The sequence below is a fragment of the Rhinatrema bivittatum genome, chromosome 14 (assembly GCF_901001135.1).
Source record: "Rhinatrema bivittatum chromosome 14, aRhiBiv1.1, whole genome shotgun sequence".
Taxonomy (NCBI): Eukaryota; Metazoa; Chordata; class Amphibia; order Gymnophiona; family Rhinatrematidae; genus Rhinatrema; species Rhinatrema bivittatum.
The window spans coordinates 38,034,098-38,062,053 of NC_042628.1; the positions used below are offsets into that span (position 1 = coordinate 38,034,098).

Genomic DNA, 27,956 nt, shown 5'->3' on the forward strand with positions numbered 1-27,956 from the left:
ATTCTTTACCTTACCTGCTTAGTGACTTTTTTGTTGCTGAATTTCATTGGCTAAATCTTCAATTAAAACACTCTCTCCCCCTCCACCCCCCACACACAAACTCTTTCTCCCCTGGATTTTCTCATGCACACTCATGCTCTCACACTCACTGGTTCCCTCACATGTACACAAACACACAACACCCAGGCAAGCTCCCAGTCACTCTCACACACACAGACCCCCAGGCAGACTCCCATTCATACACATGCACACACTAAAGGCAGACTCCCCTCTCTTTTGCCAGCAACCTCAGAACCTCTCTCATTCCTCTGCTGCCACTGTCACTGATGCCGCATGGCTATTGGGGAGGTGCTGATTGCTGCTACTGACACTGAAGCCCATCCTGCTGCCTCCTCTGTGCAGGCCCTGTGGGCTTCCACTTTCTCCATGCTGATCTCGTACACTGTGAGATCTGCATAGAGAAAGTGCTATTCTTGCACATTCCCAAAGATTACATGTGCCAATCACTAAAAAGTAATTTATTTATTTTTTTTACCTTTGCTGTCTGATCTTAGTTTTCTAATTGGTTGGTCACAGGCTTTTTTTCCACCTTCCCTTTCTTATTTTCTTTTTGCCAATTCCTTTTATATTGTCTTTTTTTCTGTTTCTTTTCTCTCCATCTTCTTCCCTCAAACACACAGTCAGGTTCTCATTCTCACATGCATTTCTCTCTCTCACACACACAGTCTCTCACTTCCACATGCTGTCTTACTCAAGCACAGGCTCTCACTGTCACATGGTGTCTTACACACACACACACACACACACACACAGGCTCTCACATGCTGTCTCTGCAAACATTCAGGTCCTCACTCTCACACACAATCTCTCAACTCATCTCATACACGCACACACACACACCCTCTACAGACCCTCAGCCTCTCTCTCATCTCTGGGCCTCCTCTTCACAGGTCGCCGCAGGATGGGCTCTGCTGCGGCCCTAATCTCGGGCCGCGGCGGCCCTGCTACAGGGTCTATTCCTCTTCTCTGGCCACTGCGACTTGGGATTCGCAGTGGCCCGTAAGTGCAAGTGCTGCTTCTCCTCCTTCCTGCCCTCACAGCTCCGGCAACATTTACTTCGGGGGCCGCACAGGCAGGAAGGAAGAGGAGCATCAGTGCATTTAAATGCGATCTTTTTCTTCGGGCCGTGGTGACGTGAGCCTCACCACAGCCCTGCCTATTGCTGCACCGCATGAGCCTCCCTGTGCATTGGGGGGGGGGGGGGGAGAATACTAAAAAACTAATTTTAAAGGGTCGGCGTAGCCGATAAAAAAAAAATAAATTTCCCAATAGTCCACGAAACGCTGTGCATGTCAGCCAAAACGTCTCGGCGTGTTACCTCTGACACACGTGTCATAGGTTAGCCATCACTTGACTAGGGGGTGCTCCATGAAGTTAGCAAGTAGCACATTTAAAACTAATATGAGAAAGTTCTTTTTCACTCAACTCTCTGGAATACTTTGTCAGGGGATGTTAGTGCAGCTGGGTTTAAAAAAAGGATTGGATAAATTCATGGAGGGAAGTCCATTACCTGCTATTAATCAAGTTGACTTAGAAATTAGCCACTGCTATTATTAGCAACGGTAACATGGAACAGGCTTAGTTTTGGGTACTTGCCAGTTTCTTATGGCCTGGATTGGCCACTGTTGGAAACAGGATGCTGGGTTTGATGGACCCTTGGTCTGACCCAGTATGGACTTGTTTGTATGATCCCCACATGAACTTCTCCTGGTGGGATCTGCGTTTGTATGCACTGAGCTTAGCAAAGATTTGAAAACACTTTTTCTCTGCATAAAAACCATACTAAATAGCAGGGCAGAGTTTGTATGGAAAAATGCATGCTAACCTCAGCGTTGCTTTATTACATTGGCCCCTGTGTATAAATGAATCAGATGTTATAATATCACTAAATATTAAGAGGTGAATTTTCAAAACATTTACACGTATAAAAGCATATACGTGCATAAGTAGCACGTACTCGTGTACACACTATTTTAAAACATCAGAAGTACGTGAGTATTTTCTGTCTTGCATGCATATTTTTGCATAAAATAAAAAATAAAAAAAAAAAAAAAAAAAAAAAAGAGGGGGCAGTCTAGCAGCGTTCCAGGACGGAACCAAGAGCTGTGTGTGCGAGCTGCTATTTACTGAGAGAGACTTCTACCCATATATTTGCCAACTTATTAGTGTAATTGTACACCTGCTAATTATCTTGTACAACTGAGATCAGACTCATCCATTGTTTTCTAGTGGCTGGATGGGAGGTCTGAGTGAACTAGAGGGAGTTTAGAGCAAAGTAAGAGGGTCTTTATGACCTGGGGGAAGGACTGGGTGAACTGGTGGATGTTTTGGCAAACTGGTGACTTCAAATTATGCACATTATATTTTAAAATATAACTAACCTCGTCATGTAAAAACATTTTACACGAGCAAGTTGCAATTGTCTTCACATATAAAATATTCACACGTTTTTAGAATAGGCAGTGAAAGTACACGTTTCCAATGCGTTGCAGGTATTAATGCACAAATCGACACACATGCATGTGTTTTTTGGGTTAGACATACGCATATACTTCTTATACACAGGTTATAAAATACTGTGTGAAGTTGTTTGAAAGTTACCCTCTTAACTCTTCACAAAACCCTCCAAGAATGGTGAAAATTATTTACCACCTGATAATTTCCTTTCTTCGAAGTAAGGCGTGCCAGTCCACACCGGTTGGCTGTGTACACCAACCAGCAGGTGGAGACTGAAAACAAAGCTCTGCTCAGGTGCCAGGCAGCCAGTACTTCTCCGAAACTGGCAAACTGGACCCTAGCCACTAAACATTAACAATATCGCATTCTACAAAAACACTATTCAACTTAACCTTGTGGATTATTTTTTTTTTAATTTTTTTCTTAACAATGGAAACACTGGACTCAGCTCTGCTAACAGTAGTCCCTTAGGACAATCAGAGTATCTTAGAAGAAGAACGGAACTCAATTTGTGGGAGTCCAGCTGCATGAAAGATCCTAGAACCTCATTTCTTTCTGGACAAGAATCTAGCAACACAGAAGAAAGCCGGCCACCTCAATGATGCCTCGGACGGGAAGGTGGACTGGCTTGCCTTACATCGAGGAAAGGAAATTATCAGGTAAGAAGTAACTTCACCTTTCTTTTCATGCAGGCAAACCAGTCCACACCAGGGGGATGAACCAAAGCTACTCCCCCAGAGGGCAGGAGGCTGCCTGAGACCCAAGCAGCATTGCCCTAGCAAAGGCAGAATCCTCCTGCGGTTTCACAGTAATACCTGGCAAACATAAGCAAAGAAGACCACGTCGCCACTCTACAAATCTGATGGAGAAAGCGAAAGCAATTCTGCCCAGGAAACTGCCTGAGCTCAGGTGGATTGCGCTCTGACTTGTCTTGGAAGAGGCTTCCCAGAATCCACAGAGGCTGCTGACACTACTTCCTTAACCCAACGAACCACTGTGCCCCGAGAAGCTGCCTCCCTCTTCTTCTGCCCCCGGTGAAGAACAAAAAGCCTATCCGATTTCCGAAACTCATTTGTAACCTCCAGATAAACGCAATAAGTGCCACTGCATGTCCAACAGCCGCAGTTTCTCGTATTCCTGACCATCCATATCTTTATGCAAGGATGGTATCACAGACTAGTTGAAGTAAAACTCCGAAACTACCTTTGGAAGAAAGGAAGGTACCGTCTGAATCTGCACCTTATCCGGGATGATAATCCAAAAAGGATCTCTGCACGACCAGGCGTGCAATTCCGCTTTGCAGAACAAATAGCAACCAGAAACACCATCTTCAGAGTCAGTAACCGCAAGGAAATACCCTAGAGAGGACGAAAGGTCAAACTTGCCAGAAAAGGAGAGAACATATTCAAATCCCACAAGGGTACCAGGAAATGCAAGGGAGGTCTAAGGTCTTTTACTCCCCTCAAGAACCTAGATACGTCTGGGTGAGAAGCGTGGGACTCCCCTGAATGCAGCTCCACTAACATGCTAGTGCAGCCTCCTGCACCTTTAGCGTGTTCAAGGCTAACTCCTTACCTCAGACCTTCTTGTAAAAGATTTCAAGATTAAGAGTGGGCAAAGATGCGCGATTCTGACACCAATGCTCAAACACCCGCCAAACGTGAATACACGCCAAAGAGGTGGAAGCTTGCATGCTCTCAAAAGCGTTTCAACCACTGCCGCAGAGTAACCTCGTTTTAAAGAGCCCAGAGCCGATACCAGTTCTTTTGAATGCGAGACTCCGGGAGAAACACTTTGCCTTGCACAGTGTCAAAGCGAATGCCCAGATAGTCCAGGACCTGAGATGGCTGCAGGTTGCTCTTAGCTAAGTTCACTATCCAACCCTGGTGCCGCAATAACCAACGGCTTGGCTCCAATTAGCCAAATCTTCCCAAGTACGGATGATCCACAATGCCCTCCTTTCTGAGGGCGGTGGCCACAACTACCATCACCTTGGAAAAAGTCCTGGGTGCTGTGGCCAAACCAAAGGGCGGTGCTTGGAATGGGTAGTGCCAACCTAACACTGCAAAGCGCAGATATCGCCAATGATGCTTGTGAATTAGAACACGAAGGTAAGCTTCAGATAGGACCAGAGAAGTGAGAAATTCTCCCTTCTTTACCACCATGCCCTTAACATTTCCATCCAAAAATGGGTAACCCGGAGAGCCTGATTAACCCCTTTGAGATCCAGAATAGGTTGAAACAAGCCTTCTTTCTTGGGAGCCACAAAAGTAAATGGAATAGCACCCTGTGCTCTCTTGAGCCTTTGGAACTAGAATCACTGCCTTTAGGGCAAGCAACCGTTGAAGCGTGCACTGGACTGCTAAACTTCTTTTCTACGGAGTTGCAGGGGGGAAAACCATAAAAAAGTGTCAGAGGATGGATAAGTTCCAAAGCTTATCTATTGCATAACAATTCCACCACCTGGAGGAGCAGCCTAGTGGTTCGAGCAGTGGGCTATGACCCATGAAAACCAGGGTTCAAATCTCACTGTTGCTCCTTGTAACCTTGGGCAAGTCACTTTACTCTCCATTGCCAAAAAGCAGAATATTAAAAAAAAAAAAAATAAATAAATTCTAAATAAGTCTCTGGCACTGGAGGATGGATCCCCAAAACTTCACTGGGAGGCTGGCTTCCTTGGCCGAAAGGACTGAGATCTCCCAACTGTCTGAGACCTCTAACTGCTCGAACCTCTGGAGGATGAGACCAGATAAGAACAAGGTCCATCTAATTTGCCCGATTTCATGCCCAGTATTGAAATCAAATAGTAAAAAAAAAAAAAAAAAAAAAAGGTAGTTGCTCGCTAATCATAGAATTTTCTATAATCCCCAATTTCTTGCTTTATTTCCCAGTGATGAATTCTAAGCTCAGAAGAGCTACATAATTTAACATTAGGGAGAAAAAAGAAATTTAGAATTTGTGAAGTGTGCCAAACTGACAACATTAAAATGAAAAAAAGTATCCTTCGGTTTTCTTTTAAACAGAAGATCAGTGCATCTAGTGGTAGTAAATCCATCCCTTACATGCCTCGAGTACGTCTAGGTGCAAGACGATATACCCATTCCACTTCTGATTTGTGTGCACAGACCGCCAGTGCATGCACCAATTAGTTCAGTTTGTGATGATCGTTTTACTAATGCAGTTACCTCTCCATTGGGAATCTATGTCATAAAATCCTCTCCTCCACTGGCAGCAAATGGTTACACTGTAATGATGCTCGCGTGGTTTGATATCAGTGTCCTGCACTGCCACTTTAAGGTTAGCACAGAGCTGTGGTAGACATGAGTATTAGTTAATCCTTAACCTATTGGGCTGTTCCCTACTTTGAGCCAGAATACAGAAGAGACTTCAGATAATGTCATGAACACAGTTACACAGAAGAAGATAATTATGCCCAGCAGGTTCAAGGGCATTTGGCATGAAATATACAGATCCAATAGCCACCTGCAAAAAGAAAGATACTTCTTCCAACACACTAACAAGCTACATGACTAACTTAAGGAAGGACAGTATGTTCTTGAACAAGGGAAAAACGGTCTCCCACATATGCCTGCAAAGACATCTCTTCTCTATCTCCTGAAGGAGATAACCAGCAACTGGAACAGCTCAGCCAAGCATGGATCAAAGAATCTCTACTGCTAAGTAAAACTTGAGGGGGAAAAAAAAAAACCACAAAAACCACAAACAAACCTCAGCTTGGGACACAGCACAGCCTATGAACAAAAAAAAAAAAGAGTCTACAATAATGTGTGTGCTGAAAATACCGCAGAGTACAGAAACAGAGTGGGCATCGTCAGCAGCACTACCAACAGCAACCAACTACTGACCAGATACTGGCATCCTGCTTCTGGCCAAAGAGGGGAACAGACTGGCTTGTGTGAGAAAGAGACTTCCATTCATTTAGGCAGCTAGGCATAGAAAGCCATCTGTGTGGCGCTGGCGTGCCTTAGCTCTAATTTATGCTTGGTTATCCTGGCTAGAATAAAAATAAATATCGTACTTCTGGTGGTTCTGTCTGTGTCTGTCTTTCACCACACATACTTCCTGGGAGTCATGTTAATGGTTTTACCACTACCAAGGATACCCGGTTTCCAGTTTCATATCTGTTGGAGACCGATTTCTGGGGGGGGGGGGGGGGGGGGGGGGAAATCACAAAAAGTGTGATGGGAAGGATAATTGCCCAATAATACAGTGACAGCCTTGCAACAAAAGGGTTCCATTTCAAAAGCTAAATCTGAGGACTGGAGAAATTCTCTCTCAGGGGTTTAAAGAAACAAAATCATAAAGACTAATTTCACAGACAGACATGAGATTGTGTATTACTAGCCATTGCAACACTGGTTACTATCAATTGTAGTAGAAACACATGAACCGTTAACACATGAATCGTTCCCGGCAAACAACGGAACCTACACATTGGAGGATGATGTAAATTACGCTCACTTGAGAACTATATCCTTTTGTAGCAATCTAGCAGAATAATGGCTCATAAACACTACCTATTGAGGTGTACATATTACATTTTGTAAGCTGACAAAAATACTAACATAGCTTAGAAGCCAAGCCAAATCAAGTGTGCAAGATATTCTCTCTCTCAGTCACCTTCTGACACTGAACTCTGTCACCAATCACCAAGGAGCACCCAGCAGCACCATTTGGTCTACACTAACCACCACCATCACATGAGCAGCAGACTAGGAGTCATCTTGGCAGGGGAGATGGTACAGGACCTCAGCTAGTATAAACTTGTTTTTACTTACCTTTCTTCACCCAAAGAGAGTCCCATCCATTAGTTACGTGTTTGTTCCTTGCTGCTCTGTATAATCATTACTACCTGAATTCTGGTTAGAATTATGAGCCATTTTGCATTAAAACTCAATCCATAGTGTCATGAAATATTCACTTCACATAATATTTATATACATTTATATTCCACTTATAGCAAAAAACATGCCAAGCGAATTACAGAATGAACAAAAAAAAACCTCACTTAAAACAATGTAAAAATATAAAATACACAATTAACAGAAAAATAAAATATAATACAATATAAAATCCACAAGCCAACATTTGCACCTTTACCAAAATCAGGATTAAGGACTGGTGTGGGCTGTTGAATTAAACTTCAGCTTCTTTTGAAGATAAAGATCATCTATAGCCTGTACTAAGAAAAGAAGGATACTTCAAAATTCAGGATCCCTTACAGAAAAGGCATGGAGTACATATCTCAGTTAACTGGGTTACCTTAATGGAGGGAACCTCAAGTAGAGATTTATTTAGAAATTGCAGGCTACAAATGGGCTCATAACAAGTAATTGTACTGGTAAGATAAGAAGGTCCATTACATTTTTTTTTTTTTTACTACACTTGGCAGCCCTGTAATTGAGACGATGCATTTTAGCAGATTTAGTGACAAAGATTTATTAACGGGTGCTCAACACTTGTCCTCCCGCGATGAATTCTGTATCGGCCCGATAGTAAGTGACAGCAGAAAAAAAGAGTTAAGTGGCCCATCCAGTCTGCCCAGCAAGTTGTTTTTTTTTTTAATTTTAAGGGCAGTAACTGCTGCACCATGCATGTTACCCCTTTTCTTTATAGCCATCCTTTAGCCATTAGGGATCCTCTGTGTTTATCCCGCACCCTTTAGAACTGCATTCTTCTTCTTGTCCTCACCACCTCTTCCAGGAGGCCATTCCATGCATCCACCACCCTTTCCATGAAGAAATATTTCCTGAGGTTGTTCCTGACTCTACGCCCTTGGCACTTCGTATTTTGAACCTTGCTCTACAGCTCTCTTTACACTGGAAGATATTTTATTCTCTCTCATTTATTTAAATTGCTTATATGTGCACTTTACGCTCTCTAGTTTTTGAGCTGACTAGGCTGAAGCACTCCTCTGAGAACCCATGTTCTTCCCGACTGTTTAATTGATAGCTCATAACATAAATCAAATCTGTCGTTTATAACACAACTTAGACAATAAAATTACACCTTTTCACTATGCCCGCAGAGCGTACAAAAGTCTCTCAAATCGTAAATACTCCGCTGCATTATCTTTAGACGAAACTGAAAATTCTGAAACTGCAAACTGAATATTTGAATCTCATATGTATAGAGTACCATACAGCAAATTATATACAGAAACAGTGCATCCATGTTTTTTGTTTTGTTTTTTTTTAAAGCACTTACAATCCATTTGGGAGCCTGAAACACTGAAGAAGAAAGGTGACTTGAATTCACGTTTACTCTATCACCAGACCATTCAGAGTCAGGAAACTTGATTAGCTTTTTTTCTCTGGTCTCTCTCCCCAGACAGCTGTGTGTAATGACGTTGTGACTCAGGGCCTCCTGTATTGGGTCTTTCCTGCAGGTAAGGATATGCCGAGGAGGGAGGTCTCGAACCTTCCTACAGAGGAACCAACAGCTCCCAAATCAATTCATAGCTGGCGAGTTTCGCACAGTGGAGATAATGCTGGGTACTCCCTCTTTATGGTCTGGTCAGGGCTGGTTCAAGATAGGGCTTCTCGGGAGCTCCCCCTCAAAAAAACGACAGCCATTGCAGTTTTGGCCTTGTTGTGGTTTTATCCTCTCTAATATTTGTCTTGTGCGGTGGTCCTGGTATTTTAGGGATCTTATTGGAGGGCTTACTAGAAGCTCCTCCTCCCCACCCAAGACCAGTTCTGGTTGGGGGCCACTTCAGAGGCCTAAGCAATCTGCTCAGAGAGCTCTCTCTCTTCCCGAGGAAGAATCACAGAACAACGGCTTTGTCTGGGATAGTCCCCTCCTTATTGCAGGCTGCTGTGTTCTGGGCGTGCTCCTGAACAGCAACACTTGGGAGTTTTCTGTACTGGGTGGTCAAACTGTCCCCTTGGTGTAGGCCTTAAGAGGCAATGATATTCGGCTAGTTTGCTCAGTCACAGGTTTTGGAGCTCCATATCTTCCTTGAAAAGAGGTCAGGGGTATAATAGTAGTATTTTTCAGGTCTCCCAGTAAAGGCAATGAGTTGTGTTCTTGGGGTCCCCAAAGAGAAAGCAGACCTTTTCTTAGGCAGCTGCCCCACACAGATACCCGAAGTGTTCCCTTTTATCCCTTCCAGGGATTTACTACTAGATATTTCTCAGACGGATTATCCTGGATTTCTCACTAGCAGCTACCAGGCTCTCCCCCCTTGTGCTAGCTGTCGGTCAAGTAGTAAAGGCTTTACTCTACATGGAGGGAATCTTGCTCTTCCTTCATTCAGGACTGAGGAAATCCCTAGATTATGCAGGTATGGAAATCCTATGCTGACTGATGATCATCTCGAATAGCAATCCCTTCCCACTTTCTGGAGTATAGGGAAGCCCTCATGCCTCTGAAGAAGAGACCTTATGGCTTTAAACATATTGGACTCACGGCCTCACTCCCAAGTTTCCAGTTCTCCTGTTTCCACATCTGAAGGTCCTAAGCTCCAGGGCAATGCACCTGAATGTAGACCCACATGCATCTCACGCCATTCACTCTCCTCTCAGTGTGATATTCAGTAGCCCTGGGCCACAAGACTATTTTTCTCTTTCTAGGTAGGTTATAAGGCACATTAGCAGGTGTTTTTTCACAGTTGCCTTCTACTCTCTTTCATGGTATGTTTGTGGCATATGTATTAGCCTTATACGATGAGGGGGGAGTTATGATCCAATGCAGAACTCACCCAAGGAAGTTGCGGTGATCAAAGACTTTCAGTCTGATATGTGCTATTAGGATTTCTCAACCTATGTTGTTGCCCACTCTGAAAGCAGCTGGCCTAATTGTCAGCTTAGTGTAGGGATTCTCCTTCCTGGGTTAATAACCATGAAGTTTTATGGCTGTATCAGGTTTTGGTTGTGGTGACGATTTGGAAATAAAAAACAAACTACTGCCTTTAGTTGTCTTAGCTTTTGCAAAGAATACTGAAGAGCTGAGGGCAGCACCAGGCCTTTATAGCTCAGCTTTGAGCTTTATTCTGTCTGCATCTACTGGCAGAAGACATGACCCACTTGTCTGAACTGGTCTGGCAGGACTAAAGGAAAGGAAATTAACATAAAAGACAGGGCTTCCCAAATTTGTACAGGGACCCGACAGCCAGTTGGGTTTTCAGGATATCCACAATGAATATGCATGAGATACATTTGCATATCATGGAGACTCAGTGTACGCAAATTTGTCTTATGCATATTCGTTGTGGATATCCTGAAAATCTGACTGGGCTATGGGGTCCTCAGGACAAGTTTGGGAAGCCCTGACATAAGAACTTCCTATACTGGATCAGAGAGAGGTTCCATCAAGCCCAGAATCCTCTTTCCAACAGTGACCATCCCAGGTCTCAAGTACTTGGCAAGATCCCAAACAGTAAATAGATCCCATACTGCTATCGCACAGAGATAAGTAGTGGCTATTCCTTAAGTCTTCTTGGTTAATGACATCCTCCGGCAATGAGTGCCACAGCTTAATAGTGTGTTGAGTGAAAATAAAATTTACTACGATTTGTTCTGAATGTTCTGTTACTAGCTTCATGGATTGTTCCCTAATCTTTGTACTTTTGAAAGAGTAAATAACTGATTTACCTGTTCTATTCCACGCGTGACTTTATAGACCTCTTTCATATCAACTCTCAGATTTCTTCTCCAAGCTGAACAGACCAAACCTCTTTAGCCTTTCTTCTTACAGGAACCGTTCCATCCCCTTTACCATTTTGGTAACTTTTCTATACCTTCTCTGTACCTTTTTCGAGATGTAGCAACCAGAACTGCACACAGAACTCCAGGTATGATCTTCACCATGGAGCAATACAGAGCAATTATAACAGAATTGCTTTATTCTCCATTCCTTTCCCAATAATTCCTAATATTGTTTGCTGTTTTTTTCACTGCCACACACTGAGCTGAGGATTTCAAAAGTATTGCCCACTATGATGCCCAGGTCTTTTTCATGGGCGGTAACTCCTAACATTGGGTAACTACAGTGTGGGTTACTTTCCCCATCTGCATTACTTTGCACTTCTCCACATTTAAATGTCCAATCTTCCAGCCTTGCAATGCTCTCCTGCAATTTTTCACAATCAATTTTAGCAATCAGTCTGCCTGTAATCACACCTCAAATGTTAAAACAACCAAAACAGGAAAACAACGTTTAAAATTCACCGTTATCACCAGTATTTTCACAACAATCACCCAGTAACTACTAACAATGCAGGCTGTTTACAGTGTCAATACTCAAATCCTCCCATGCACACACATAAACCTCCCGGACAGAACCATCTCGCCTTCCACCTCCAGACATCTCCTCCCAAGTAGTAGACTTTGGTTTAGAAACCATTGTTGAGGCTCCTGTTTATGAGATCAAACGGATCAGACACAAATTATATAGGAAGCATTTAAAAGAACTACAACATATTACATACATACATTATATATATATATATATATATATATATATAACTTTTCTCCTGAACAGATTCTCAAAGGGCTCGATACAGAAGCGCAGAAGGACACTTCTGAAACAGTGAGAGGGAAGGAAGCAAGGTTTGTCCCAAGTTACACTGTGTTAAGTTGGCGCAGCAAACGTATAAGGCCTTGTATAAACCAGCGCGCCTCACACTTTTTTATAATCACGGCACACTTTCATGTTTACTCGATCCTTGGCATACTAAGTCACATTCCATCTGATCTTTTCACCATTGTTACCAACTCTCCCTCCCCCATGAACCCAGCTCTCCCTGCATGATTCTGCCACCTGCCCGGTCTTCTCCACCTTACCATGCACAATCCTCTCCTCAACCACCCATCCTTTCTGTAGCTCTTTTCAGCTGCCGACAACCTTCATACCCACCACACTCATAGGTTTCTCTTCCCTCCCCCCACCCAACACTGGTATGTTTTTCTCCCCCCCCCCAGTACATTTCTCTTGCCAGGAGAGCAGCAGTACTAACTCGCATCTGCCTTCTCCAGTGTCTGAAGGTGCAGTGCCAGCAGGACTGCTCGTCCCCCTTCTGCGTGCTGAGGAGGAAGAGGGCCTAGCCAGAGCCGCCACCATCGAGGCACTGCGTGCCATGGACCATCAGTTGATAAGCACTGGGATCAGATATCATCAGTAGCCCATGTTAGAGGTAAGGTTAGAAGACAAAAGACTAGTTTCTAATTCCACAAGCTAGGCAAAGCCGATGGGCCAATCTGCTGCCATGCACTAGGTTACTTTCCCACAACCAGTCCTGCTTGTGGAGCAACGAGGAGATTAGGTGCATCAGCAGTAGGATTTTATGAGCAAAAAGCTGAATCTCAAGTTAGCCATAAAAAGAGCAACTACCTCCCTTACTCCCCCAGAAATGGTTAGAGAAGTTTTACTCTAAAAATTGAGAGGCCTTAAAAAAATAGCCCACTCTGGTCATCAGTGCAGAGGGTTTTTTGGCACCTACAAACCAGATATACTGCCTCTTCACCCATCCTTATGTCTGTTTCCAACCCAACAGCAAGGGGTGAGATCCTGGCCTAGTTTCAGAGCCGGCGTGCACTCCCAGTCCCTGCAGCGGCACCGCTGTCTCCTCCCACGTGGGTTTCCTTCCTTCTGAAATAGGAAACCTGGACTGCCATGGGGACACGATCTCCACCCTGCCACTATATAATAGCAGCAGCTGGGCCCAGGATCTCCCCTGACCAGACATCGCCTGCTTCAGGATGATGTCATTTATCATAGGGATTTATTTACCTGCCTTTTTGAATACAAAAAATTTCATTCAAAGCATTTTATAGCAAATTAGAATAGCAGCATATCAACAGCAGACTGCTGCAGCTTTACCAAAAAAAAAAAAAAAAAAAAAGAAGAAAGGAGGTGCATCATGGCTTAGAAAAATAGCAAAAATCAATTTATAACATTGGCCAAAAAATAAAAAAAAAGCAGCATTGCTTAGGATTAACTTTATCTAAATCATAAAACACTGTACCTGAGTGTGAACTCATCCCGAACCTTACCAAGTGAAGTGTGAGCCAAGTCCAGAAAAAAAAACAAACCCCCCAAATATACAATAATGACTAAAGTCTAATCTGCAGCACATCAGACATACTGGAGACTAACCTGAAAAATAAATCAGCGTGATTGGAGCAGCATGTTTAGGGCATCACTTTAGCATGTGCGCTCTACATCGACAGGCTGATACCATAAGGTCCGTGGGAAAACGGGCGCTCAGCCACTTCTCCAGGGTGCGCCATACTGTTTGTAAATGAGGGGGGGGGGGGGGTGTCACGCTAAAAAGGAGGCGGTAGGGGGCAATAGAGCGCCCCTAGCGTCTCCTTAGCGGCGGATGCCCGGGAGAGGTCGGCTGTCTGCGGGTTAGGAAAGTGGACGCTCGTAAAATTGAGCGTCTGATTTCCTGACTGACCCGTTGGCACAAATTATTATTCATTTTTTTTTTAACCTTTTGGTTCCTCAGACTTAAATACCGCTAAGAGATTAAGTTGGAGGGTGTACAGAAAAAGCAGTCTTTTCTGAGCATTAAATGTGTGGCTCGGCCGCACATTTTTTTTTTCAGTAACCCGGGGCAAATGACTGCCTCATCAACATGCGTTTGCTAAACCCCTTACTGTATAAAAAGATAGTGGACGTGCGTCAAAGACACGCGTCCAACTGCGGGTAAAACAGTGCGCTCAGCTGGGTGCCCTTTCCGGTATCGGCCCGAACTGAATAATCACATCAGCAGAGGAGCCCGGTGGCTTTTGTCCGGTTGCTGAAGCAGCAGTGCAGCCCTTCTGGGAGGGCGGGCGCCGCTCTCACGAAGGATCTGCTGCTGGCGTCCTCTCTCTTTTGACGACGGAACTGATATTTGGGATCAGAGTCATCCGGACTGCACGTCTAACGATAAGGCCCCGTCTCCTCTTAGGGCTTTGAGCATCACTGCCAGAGTTCTGGGTTCTGTTCCGCACGGAACCGGTAAGCAGCGCGTGATGTGGCCGCGTGGTTTGCATCCTGTCAGTTCTGTGTTTCTCCGGGGATTTGTAGAGGGACTCGCCCTTTTAGGTCCTTGTACTGTGTGTGCTGCAATAATCCAGCCATGTGGTTACTGGGGCATGAACAACCGTCAAGCAGCTGTTTCTTGTCGATGAATGAGCAGGGCCTTCGCGGCCGAAAATGGCAGCTCTTCCCTGATGCCTGCATTTGCAGCAGCCTGGCGACTTCTGGGTTCACCGAGACTGCACGGCTTTTGCCCTGTGCCTTTAACAGCCGCTCATAGGCTCCGAATGGGATTGGCAAGTCAGGAACTTATTTCTTTAAAATTCTTTTATTCCAGAACCAGTCGTTCCGGGCGGGTTTTGCACCAGAGAACCTCCATTCTGTTTGGCTTTTCTCTGTTCTTGGATGGCTGGAAGACACTTGCTTAGCTTGATAGTGGTCGGTGGGTCAGGACGCATTGGTAGCACAAGCTGCAGCCTTTTATGTCAGGAGTTTGGCTCAGCTGTGCAGGTGGTTTGAGGCATAGGCTGAAAAGCGCTGGTGACAGCATGTCAGAGATGGGACAGGGATAAACATCAGACGAGTGATTTTTTTTTTTTTTTTGGCAGAGACTTTGGTAGTCCAAATATATTTTTTAAGCCCTGAACGTTGCCTTCTTTTCCTCTCACTTATTCCCAATGACAACTTCCACAAATCCCGTTCAGTAATGAATCCATAATTGCCAATCCTCATCAAGCATATAGAACCATCTTTTTCTCCCAAGCAAGTCTCTAATGGCCTGATTTACTAAGCTTTCACTCTCAAAGAGAGCGAGAAAACATTTTACTAAAAATCGGGTCCAAAGTCTTTTTTTGTGACGTTATGCTCTGGCCGCTGCATTCCATGCCATCTTTGTGTCTTTTGGTGCTTCAGTCAGGGCCTATTTTGATCCACATTTCAGGTTTTCCCCCTCCACCCTTCTTGCCATAGAACTCACATCTCGTCTAGAGGCCTGTGCCTTGCCTACCTTCATGTTCCCTAGATTTTACCACCTGCCTCGGTATTGCCACAGTCCCTTTAAAATCTTTTCCCACCTGTCCCCCTTCTACCTCTGCAAACCCTTAGCTTCCTACCTGGGAACTTTTGAGTTCCGATGACCCTGAGATTGTCATGGATTAGTGGGGGTGGGAAGGGAGCATTGCACACAAAACTCTCACTCCTGTCCCACACACCTGCTCTCTGCACTCTCCTCTCATTCTAACACACTCACATGCTCCCTTCCTCCCCCCCTCAGCAGGCAGCAGCCTTTTTCTTCATGCTGGCACAGCCTCTAGGACTCCTTTTTTTCTGGCTGTGCCAGCCGACGCTACTACAGCTCCTTGAGCCAGACTGGGGATAACTCTTAAGCCTCCTTCCGTCACCTAGATGGACCAGCGACTGCACCTCCATCTTCCTGCTCATGCAGGCCCTCTCTGCCAAAATCACAAGCAATGTTTCTAATTGCCAAACAGATCAGCAGGCTTCACATGTAGAGGAGCTCTCTATTGCCTCCTCAGATCATGTACTTCTCCCCAGAAAATAGGAGTGGGAAAATATTTTATAAAAAGCTTGAAATGCCAACTAAAAGTGTTAGAACAAGGGTAATTTTCTTCACTTGCTTGCTTTTTTATGATTTTTTTTTTTTTTAATTTAAGGTTTTTTTTTTCTCCCCAGGTACTACTTCCCAAACCTCATCATCCCCTCCAGTTGCTCTCCATCTCCTGCCCCTGGCAACCATCACAAATGTTTCCATTCTGGTCGCTACCAGCCACCACCTCTTTCCAGTCTGGGCCTCATCAGCTACCGTAACTCTCCCAGCTGTCCCAGTTCCCTCTCCTGGCTTGAGTTTTCAAGCTCTGCCAGACAATTCCAAGATTTGGGCAGAGTTGAGGCTGGATAGGCCCCCCTCATCTATAAGTTCAATCACTTTCCTTTGCACACTTTTTTTTTTTTAAATTCACCTCTCCTTCTGAAGCTTCATTTTTCTTCCTTTTCATATTGTTATGGAGATTATTAGCCTTTGTGTCATGTGCTCTCTTATTGCATTCTTTGACCTAAGTTGTGTTATGGTGCCTGAAAAAAAAGAACACTGTTTGCTTGCCTTTTTTTTTTTTTTAAACCAACCTGGCAGTTTCACCTGCTCCTTTGGGATTTCAGATAAATCAAACCATTTAATTAATTTAATTAAGTATTTAATTTGTATATTGTTTAACCATTTCTATTCTTTCCTCTCTCCTCCTTCTTACTCCAAGTTCGGCTACCCTTGTTAAATGTAACTGCATCTTCGGTCACCATAGTTCTAGTTTGATGTATATACTGCACTCCCGTTTTATGTAAGCCAGCAAGATATGTTTTCATGATTGCCGGTATATAAAAACCTTAAATAAATAAATAAACCAGGGCTAGGATCCAATGCCATGACCCTTCAATTCAAAAACTACCCATAGTTTTTTCTTTTTGGCCTATTTTATATCACCTCCCAAATTATTTTAGTCTATTCACTGTAGCAAGTCTTTTGCTGGGGCCATGTACCAAGGAACCCTGCAATCACAGGCCCTTAAATCTGCCACTAGCTGTGGTCACTACACTTTGAGTCCATCCTAGTTTCTCCAAATACTAGCTTCATGGTATTCCCAGTGCCAGTCTACCTGGGGAATGACAGACCTGAGCAAGGAATCAAACTTGGCAAGCTCTCTGAGCTGGCCTCGTTTGCCTGCTATTTCTTGAGGGGACTGAATTATCTTGGATGAAAACAGAAAAAGCAATAGTAGTTTAGAGCTATAAATAACATTGTTTAGAAATGCCAAAAACGTTAGATATACAAATTTAAACCCCGAGAGATTTACATGTGTGATACAATTATTTCTGATTGGTTGAGAATTCCGTTCTCATATATACTGTTATAAGACATCTAATGGAATTACAACACAAGCTACTTTACCGCAAGTGAATACAAACCGACAGCATTCCACATCAGTGACTACAATTACACAAGTTCCTATACCACGCGTTACTTACTATTCCTTCCTTCCGAACAAACCCTAAATGATTTGATGCACTTACACAGCTGATTAACTTACCAGCAGCAGAAGGTGTTCTCTCCGCTGTAATACTCTGGTATTTTCTCCTCTTCTCCTGGTTGTTCTCTCACCTGGAAATGAGGACTGTTGATGCTGCAAAGAGAATCCCCTTTAGCTGAAGTCTTGTTTTTTTGCCGCGAGCTAATCGGCCCAACCATTTATTTGTGGCAGCTTTTAGCTGCAGCGGCGTTGGAAACGGGGCGTGCGCTGCTGCTGGCTCGATGTTTCTGAGCATGTGTGGGCTCACTTTGATGACATCATTGAGTATCGGCGGCCATTTTAGTAGTTTTTCTTTCGGCAATTGCAGCGTATTTGACTAAAAATCAATTAAAACGTTGAGTGACTCAGGCGGGAAAGGTCTAAAATTTCTAAAAGTTTAGCGATTCGAGAGGGCAGGCAATCCTCTTCCAAATTATATTCTTTTTTGGGACTTCACGTTGCATTTATATCAGTCGGAATCCCCGTTTGAAAAAGCTGCTTTGAAATTAATCGGTCTTAAATCTTTCCTACATAGACTCGGTTCAAAGTCAGATTTAACCAAAATTATATTGTTCTCAGTTAAGAGCTGATGCCCTCGGGTTGAGAGTCAGGGAAAGTATTTGTAATCGTTATGAGACACTTTTAAAAAAATAAATACAAAAAAATTATTTCAAGAGCAGCATGTGTTTTTCTGTGAAGACAGGAAAATGACAGTTTGAAAGAGGTTTTATTTTTAATCAGACTTTTCTATGATTAATTGGGCGAATTTAGTATTATGATATTATCTATGTGTAGACCTAAGAAAGTTTTAAATCTTTTCTGGAAAATAAGTTATTTTAGGACACATATTTCTTTTAAAATTGATACAATTTATTTCTGAACTAGTTTTAGTACGTTTTCTGACCGAAAGAGAGTGGTTAGCAGAATCATTTTAGCAAACCTGAAACATATTTGCCTTTTTAAAATATGAACAATGAATAAAAGTGCCATTGTGAGCGAACGCACTGAAGGCTGAGAACTGAATACATCTGATTGGCTAGCGGCAAATGTCACTCAAACGATGTCAACAGTGCCAAAAAATATCCCTCTAGTAAGTGTAAACAGAATATTAAAATTAATAGAGCATGGAGGAGCCAATTAAAACAGTAAACCACTTTTTGAGGGATATAAAAAAGGTTGCACAAACAGCTAGACTTCTGAGGTAGTTTTTATTTGCCATAAATAAAAATGATCATACCTGGGAACTTTTGATTTCCGGTCATACTGAGATTGTTGCAGATTAGCACTCTCATACTCTCTTTCACACATGCGTGTTCATTCTCACACATCCAGAAACATACTCTAGTACCTTTCATTCACCCACAGACTCATATACATGCATACTCATTCAATTCTCCCCTTCTTCCACGCACACACACACCTCAGTAAAAGCAAACCAAACTCCCTCCATTGCCAAACACTTTGTGACATTACAAACAAACAAACAAACAAAAAGACACCTAGAACCTTGCTATACTACTCCAACACTAAATCACAGGACTCCAACAGCAGCAACCTTATCTATGAAAAGGCAGCAGTGCAAATATTATACCAGGCCACAGATCAAAATGAATGCACCACCTACTTGGGAAATAGAGTAAGCCGTACTGCTACAAATCCCTAAAGAGAAGCTACACGCTAACATAATTACTGCACCTCAGACAGGGTAATATATGTTTGTATTTTGTTCGCTCTTCAATATTCCACTGTTCAATTGGGTTTCTTGGGCTTTCCATTTCAGTCTTGTGTGCATGTTTCTGTTTCTAATTTGTAGTCCCTTATTCTGTATTAGGTAAGGGTCTGTCTGTGATGCCTATGTGTGACAGAGGTGCAGTATTTTGACCTACGTGTAATTTCTCTGTAAGAATTTGTAGCAGTCTGGCTTGTTCTGTTTGCCCAATAGATGCTGTATTAGTGTTCCAGTGCCAGATGTGTCACAAACAGGCTCTCACAGGCATGCGCGTGGGAGAGAGAGCCTGTGTGTGTGAGAGAGAGGAGTGTGTGTGAGAGCACTGTCATGTACAGAATATGAGAGAGGGAGTGTGTGAAAGGATGAATGTGTTAGTATGTGTGTGTGTGAATGAGAAAATCTCCTACCTCCCCCAATCTATGATAATCTCAGGGGAGTGGAAATCAAAAGGTCCCAGGTGTGGAGAGCAGGAGATTTTTAAAAATTCTTATTAGTTTTAATTATTGGATGTAATTTGATGTTTGTATTTTATTGTTTTTTTTTGGGGGGGGGGGGGGAATATTAGAACATTTTTAAATTATTGGATATTTTATTCATCAGGTGTTTTGAAATATTTTATTGATGTTTGAATGTTTGGGAAATATTAGAACAAATTTATGCAAGTTTTTAAAAATTATTGGATATTCATCGGCTGTGTTGACATTTATTCTTTTTATTATCATAGTTTTAATATTATGAATGATTTTTATTGCTTGATGTTTTGCACAGAATAATAATACAGTTGGTCTTCTGATTTCCAGTACAGATGTTAGCTCGTTTCTATTTTGTATTTGGGAGGGTTTGTCTGTATTTTAAAGGTCCAGTTCTTGTGTAACTTGAATTCTTACTGTGAAAATGATGGTGCTTATCACTGGCTTTTACGACATTATGGTCCTCTCTTCCTCATTTCTATTTTAAACAAAAGTTTGCTCTTTATTAATTTCACTTGCATGCAGAAAGTGTTTTTGAATGTTCTTGCAGAAAATATTTTTTCATTCACATATTTTATTGTAACTGCTGTTAGTAGATTAGGTGATTATTTTAAGGGATTATCTAATGATCACTCTAAGGATTGGATTGCTGTGAGCATAAAATTGATAGACTTTTTGCATCAAAGAAAGTAGTGCTCACAAGGTAATGTAGGAAGGGTGGACTGTGTTCTAGGACACCTGGCAGCAGCAAAATTTCTGGTGCACCACCAAGGTCAGCAGACACCCAACACCTCTGGCTGAAATGATTGCTATCCCACCGCATCTCCAAACTTGGGCCAGCTGTCAGCAAAGTGAAACTCCTCAGTCCAACCCTTTAAATCGCCATATAAGACTTGAAAAAAGAAAAATATCTACTCTGAGTTTGTTATATTTCATTTCGTTTATTACAATTTACACACCCATCATCCATAGTACCTGGGCAAGATACAATAAAAATAAACAAATTAAAGGGACAATACACCTACAGGTCGGTTTTAAAAGCATTGCTTGTGCAACAATGCCCACATATGTGGGCCACACACAAGCAATGCGGATTTTAAAAAGCCACAAAATACGCACATGCGAAAGGAATAAGGGGGTGGAAAAGGGGAGGGGCATGGGTGTTCCAGAGTAGGGCCAAGACGTACGTGTGTAACGCCGAATTTTAAAACTGAAAACCGCAGCGAGCGTACGCTAGATATCTGCGTCACTTTACTGCTGCTTCTGACGAGGAGCAAGTCTGTACATCTTGAGTTTTAGGGCTAATAGAACAAGGTTAGGAGTCCGAGTCAACTGGGGGGGGGGCATGTAGGATGAAGGCTAGAGAGGTCTGAAAGACCTCGCTATTAACTCAACAAACTGGTAGACTAATGGCAAAACCGGGAATGTACCCAGAAAGCAAACTGGAAGACGGTCTGTCAAAGCCAGTAGGCAAACAGCAAAACAACAGACCTGTCACCTTAGGTCCAGGGATACTTTATTCGTTGTAACAGCTTCAAATATGAGAGTACCCAACTCTGGCCAAGTTTCGCCCAATTAGGGCTGCATCAGGGGCTGAGCTGATGCATAGTGTAACATATATCTTGTTATTGCAAGTTAGTTGTTGACTTACGGACTTAAAGAAAACAACCCTCGCATGGGAGGAGTAGATTGCTGAACGGCGTATTGGACATACAGCAGCGTATCCCTCTGAGCATGTTTTAATATTCACTGAAATATGTGCGTAAAAGCCGACAAGGTCCTATGGAAGACACACACACGCTAGCTGTACTTGAGTAACCTTTTAAAATTAGAAGCATACTTACGCACAGTTGGTGCATTTTAAGACATACGCGTGCAAGTGCGCACACAAATAAAAATTCCTGGGTATCCTCGCTCACATGCCGATACACGTGCGTATGGGCACACACGCGCTCACTTTAAAATCGACCTCATAACATAAAAAATTAAATACAGATAAGGTCTTACAATAACACCAAATAAGAACATTTCTTAAAAGCCTCATGACCACATTTTCTGTCAGGAAGTCTAAACAGCTGTATAGGAACTAAGCCAAACATGTCCTTAAATAGTGTTGCGCCTGCTGCCTGTGGAGTCCCGCGGGTGGCTTCACTCAACCAATGCCATGCTACCGCGGCCGAGGCAGTCCCAGGTTCCCTCTTAGTGGCTGGGAGCCACCACTGCTGCTGCCCCTTATCTTCACGGCCCTAAGCCGCCAGCTTCGCTGTTGACGCCGCTGACATCCTGTTCCTGCCGATGTCCTCTTAGGAGTGCGCGCCTCTCTTCTTAATTTTAAGGGCTCGCGGTGGGAAAGGCCCTGTGGCCCTTGTTGTTGACATTATCACCCTGGGACTACTTAAGGCTGGTCCCTGCCTTCAGCTCTTGCCTTGGCAATAGGTCAACTCTCTCCGTTACTGAGTTCCTGAGATCCTCGCTTTCTCCTGCCTTCTCTTCGGACTGATCTTGCCTTGACTCCAAATTGGACTTCAACTGTTTGCTTCTTGCCTCCTGCTTCGACCTTTGCCTGGACTTGACCTTGAGCTTCACTGCCTGCCCCTGACCTTGCTCTCTTCTCCGAACCCCTGGCTGTTCCTCCAACGACCCTTCGGCATGCTGCCCACAACGTTCCGACTTCCTGGACTCCCACCTCCGCAGAGGCCCCAGCACCCAAGGGTTCAACCTAAGGGGAATGTGGGCTGGTATTGGTGAAGCTCCAGCAGGGCCTCTGCCTCCACCAGCCTCGCCTACCGACAGTGGGGACCTGTGGGGGCTCCTCCTTACAGGTAGCATCAACTCCCCCTTAGTCCAGGAATCCACTAGCACAACAAATATTAATTTTAAAACGAGCATACGTCAGTTTGACCATTTATCCACCTCTCCACTGACCCTTTCTAAGAATATGCATCACTACTGTTCTTTTCAGTGATATAAGAAGCTAGTCCTAATCAAACGAGTTAATAATAGAAGATAATCCTGGCACCACTTCCTCATTCAACAGTTTAATCAATTTGGAGGGAAGAGGATCAATAGGATACAAGTGACAGAATGTATTATCTGTTGTAATCTTCTAATCTCCAACTCAGTAACCTGTTTATGATACAGTTAGAACTGTTGAAACAAGGTTCTCCATGTCCTCCTGATCACTTGATGTGGTCTAAGGGAATCTTCCAATCTGAACTAAAAACTGTCCCTTTCAGTTCTGCTTTCCCAGGAAGGAGAGAAAAAAAGCAAAATCCTCTCCTCCAACAATGATGATTAAAGAATATTTTTGTTCTTGTTGACACTTTGACACACAGGTCTGGTGCTTTAATGAATAAACTGACTATCACACAAATAAAACACAGAATCAAACTCAAAGAAGTAAAAAAGAAAAACTTTTGCATGTGGCATCAGGCATCAAACTAGGACAGTCCAGAATAAAAAGCTTTGTTTGTTGCAGTGTTGTGGGATTAACGATGCCTAATCGAAGCAACAATTCTTAGTTATGGATAACCAACCTCAAATATTATTTCAATTGAGTAAGTAATTTACAGGTCAAAAAAGGCATTAACAGTTCTTAAGGCATTCACAGTTGTGCTATGAACATTTTGCTAGGTTTTTTTTTGGAAAAAAATAAATAAATAAGAGATATGGATGATGTGCAATATGTAAACGAGACTAATAGAGTTCAGCTAAAGTTAATTTTTAACAACTGGAGCCTATGTTGTTAAAAACATAGGAGATGCAGCAGATAAAGACCAGTAGGCCCATCCAGTCTGCCCAGTTTTTTCTGCTCTGCATTGCTAAAGATATATTAGCTGCCAGCTGTAAAAGTTTGACCGTTTGTAGGATATCTCTGCTTATCTAAGTCACTTTTTGCCATTTTCATCTGTGGTTCCCCTACCATCTCAGGCAGATGAGAATATAGGTTCCCATACTTAATCCAACACCCAGTCCCTGCCACCTCCCATAATCTAAACATATACCAAACTAATGAGGCAGTTGCCCTAACATCCAGCTGCTTACATCCTTATGGCCTTGCTGGACAGGATCTGAGCACCATCAACCTGCTAGCAGTGCTGAATTTGGACACAAACTAGGTAGGAGCTTCTGAACACAAAAAAACAAGTGTAGGACTTTCAAGTTATATATATATTTTTTGGGGCTAGTACTATGAGGCTTCTTCAACTTGACATACAGTAGGGCCTTAGCTTGTCTTAATCTGACCCTGCCTGCTGGCATTGACCAGCTTGGTTTCTGGGGAGTTGTAGCCTGCTGGTTCCCATTGTCTGCAGTGTTGCTAGCTTGTGCTTCCTTCATCCGTGCCTTGATTTTTCCAGATCACCTCTCCCCTTGCATCTGCTCTTAAGGGCATGAAAGGTGTGTTGTTTGCAGAACGGGTACCTCCTACTCTGTCCCTGACCTCGCTATCTGTCCCACACACACTTGAATTCTCTCATGAATTTGGTTGCCGCTAACTCTGCTGATAATCTAGTCCAGGCATCTACCACCTTTTCCATAAAGAAGTATTTTCTCAAGTTTCCGTGCAGCTTCTAATCAGGACCTCTTGTTCTTGAATTGTTTTTTTTTGTATGGGAAATGCCGTCTTGTTCTTCATGACACCCTAATAAATATTCTAACATTTCTTAGTTCTTTCCCCGTTTGTTAGATTTGTATTGTATCATTTTAGTAGCCGTTCTTTGAACTGCTTCCATCCTTTCAATGCCCTCCAGAACTGAATAAAATACTTAAAGTGGGGTATTACCTCCTTTTTTTCTGTTACTGCCAATTGTGGAAGCAAGCCTACTGTTGCCATAGATGGCTAATATATTGTAGAAATTTGAACATAAATTCAAGCTTAACAGGAGAGAGCTGCTAATAGTTTCAGGCAGAATTCTAGAATTAATCAAATCAATGATCTTTCAGCTCATTTTTTGAGATTTTGTTTGTATTGAAATACAAGTGGTTTGTTATATAACATACATTTATACATATGTATTTTAAGCCTGCCACAGAATATCATTATCTATTTATTTATTTAGGCATTTTATATACTGTTGTTCCAAATGAAGATCCCAACGGTTTACAACATCATCATATTCTTGGTCAATAATCACATACTGTGTGTTAACATTCACATTCTAAGTTAACACCATAATAAATGCATGTTCTGGTTCATATTCATACATATTCTAGGATATCACGATCGTAAGGTGTTAATCTAGTTCATCTTCATCCATTTTTAGTCAACCCAATGGTTAATTCTACTAACAATATACTTTACATCGTTCATTACTTATTGCACTCTCGACTGATATTATTTCTGGTACTGATGTTGAAGTTATCAGCATATTGGGTTTTTTGTACATTAAATCGTATGCATTCTAAAGAACCATGTTTTCAGTTCACGCTTGAAACTCTTTTTTTCCGTTATCTGACGTGTTGACTCTGGAAGAGAGTTCCACAACTTGAGGCCTGCTATGGAGAACATTCGGTCTCTTATTTGAGTTGGGTGTTTGCTGCAAGTAGAAAGCACCATTAGAAGTCCTTTGTTTTGTGATCTTAGGGCTCGCTGTGGTGTGTAATGTTGAAGTGTCACTCCTAATAAGCATGGGTTAATATTGTTGATGTTGAAAATTTGAGTTAGTACTTTATAACGAATTCTGGATTGTACAGGAAGCCAGTGTAGTGCTATCAGTGAGGAAGTGATGTGGTCAAATTTCCTTGTCCTTAGTAAGAGCCTGGCAGATGCATTTTGAAGTAACTGCAGTGGTTTTAGAAGACCTGAGGATAGGCCTAGTAATAGGGAGTTGCAGTAGTCCAAGTTTGATAATATTAGTGTTTGTAAGATAGTGTGGAAGTCTTGTATTGGTTTCAGTCGATGTAATATTCTCAACTTGGAGTATCCTGTTTTGATTAATTTGTTTATGTGCTTTTTCATAGTGAAGTTCTCATTGATCTGAATCCTAGGTCTCATACTTGATCTGATGGAGTAATATTAATAATTCCTAGGTTCAAGGTTGGCGGTTTGGTTATCATATTATCTCTCCTTAACCACACAATTTTGGGGGCTTTTTTGGTTTAAAGTTAGTTTTAGTTGAGAAAGCTTTTGTAGTATGACCATTAATCAAAAGATTTTGGGGTAGATATTAATAAAGTACGCCCGTGCGTACTTTTGTTCACGCACCAGGCGCGAACAAGAGTGCGCCGGATTTTAATAGATACGCGCATAGCCTTGCGTATCCTTTAAAACCCAGGGTCGGCGCACGCAAGGCTGTGCAAAATCAGCAGCCTGCGCACACCTACCCCTTTGAAAATCTGCCCCTTTGGTTTTTTGCCTTCTTTTGTGTCCTGATTCTTATCTTTACCTTCGGTGGAACCATTTTCTGCCGGGAAGAAAGTTTTGCATTTCCTAATACTTGTAGTTGAAGGGTGCTGTTATGGAAGAGGAAGGAGTTATTGGGACTTATGACACTTACATTCCTGTGACTTGCTAAACAAAAGAGAAGGTTTACATTTATACCAAGGATAGGCAACTCTAGTTCTTCGACACAGTGGATCATAAAATTCTTATCTCCTGTCTAGAATCCATTGGACTAGCTGGCAAAACTCTTAGTTGGTTTACATCCTTCCTCAATAACAGACACTTCAAAGTTTCTCACAACAATAGTTCATCGAACCCCATCCCCCTCGAAACAGGTGTGCCACAAGGACCATCTTATTCAACATCTACCTTACCCCTCTATGCCATCTCTTATCAAGACTTGACATAACGTATTACATGTATGCCGATGATATACAATTCCTCATTCCAATTTCCTCCTCGATAGAAGATGCTATGTTTAAAGCAGCCTCACACCTGGACGCAATCAGAAACATGCTAATTCATCTTATTTATTTATTTATTTATTTATTTATTTCCGATATTTATATACCGGCATTCGAGACAGCAGTCACATCATGCTGGTTCACATAGAACATGGGTGCATAGTAAACATAGTAAACATAGTAAACATAACTATAACGATGGTGCTGAAAAGGCAGTTACATATAACAGGGTGATAAGAACTTGGCTGAGAAGGAAGAGAAAGGACAGGTTATCTTAAATTATGTCTAAATACGAGCAAAACCGAATGTATCCTAATTGCCAAAAAAAATCCTGGACATAAAACAATTCCACCCTTCCACTTTGACAAGACCCTCGTCCATCTTAAAGAGCGCGTTAAAGACCTGGGATTTTGGTTAGACATTGACCTAAACTACAAAAAACACATCGCTACAAAAATAAAAGAAGGCTTTTACAAACTTCAAATATTAAAACATCTAAAACCACTGCTTCACCCCCATGATTTCAAAACCGTCCTACAAGCCCTCATATTTTCCAGTTTGGATTACTGCAACTCCCTTTTGATCGGCCTTCCAAAATCTTCTTTGAGACCCTTGCAGCTCCTTCAGAACGCTGCAGCCAGAGTACTAACAGGTAAAAGAAAAGCTGATCACATTACACCTGTTCTCAACCAATTACAGTGGCTCCCTATTGAAAAAAGAGTAGAATTCAAAGTTCTCTCTATACTCCACAAAGCAATATACAAAGCCGATTACTCCGCCTTTGATGACATCATTCACTTACATTGCTTTCAATGAACAACAAGAACTACTAGTAAAATTCAACTAGTGATTCCCTCACTTCCACAGGCCAAATTATCCTCCACCAGAAACAGAGCCCTTTCCATTATTGGCCCAAAACTATGGAATTCGTTACCTCATTTCCTCACCAATCAAGAAAACTTAAAATCCTTCAAAAAAGACCTAAAATCCTGGCTACTCAGCCAATCTTTTAAAGACAGCACTCAATGACTTTAAAGTACATTAACATAGCCTGCTATCTTAAAGTATTAACATAGCCTGCTATCTTTCAATATCCCCCTTGATCAATCTCCCTGTTTCATGATACAGATGCCCTCTTTTTTCGATGTTCCCAGATATCTCTGTTCACCTATTCAGGGTTTCTACCCTGTGTTATCTTGTTATATTCATTCTCCTTGCTATGTCATTTCTCATCATTGTTAATTTTTAAAATTTTTAAAATTTCAAACATCGTTCAATGTAACATGTTGTTTTTGTATGTAAACCGGAGTGAAGGCAACTCTGCTA

At 42.4% G+C, this 27,956-nt stretch overlaps 1 protein-coding gene across 1 annotated transcript in view; it reads right to left on the bottom strand.

Annotated features, from left to right (window-relative positions):
* The window catches only part of TBC1D24 (TBC1 domain family member 24), a 79,432-nt gene extending 61,705 nt beyond the window's left edge, over window positions 1-17,727 (bottom strand). The window contains 1 exon segment of the mRNA XM_029576860.1: window positions 17,607-17,727. The gene's annotated coding sequence lies outside the window, so the exon portion shown is untranslated.
* Between the last annotated feature and the right edge of the window lie 10,229 nt (window positions 17,728-27,956).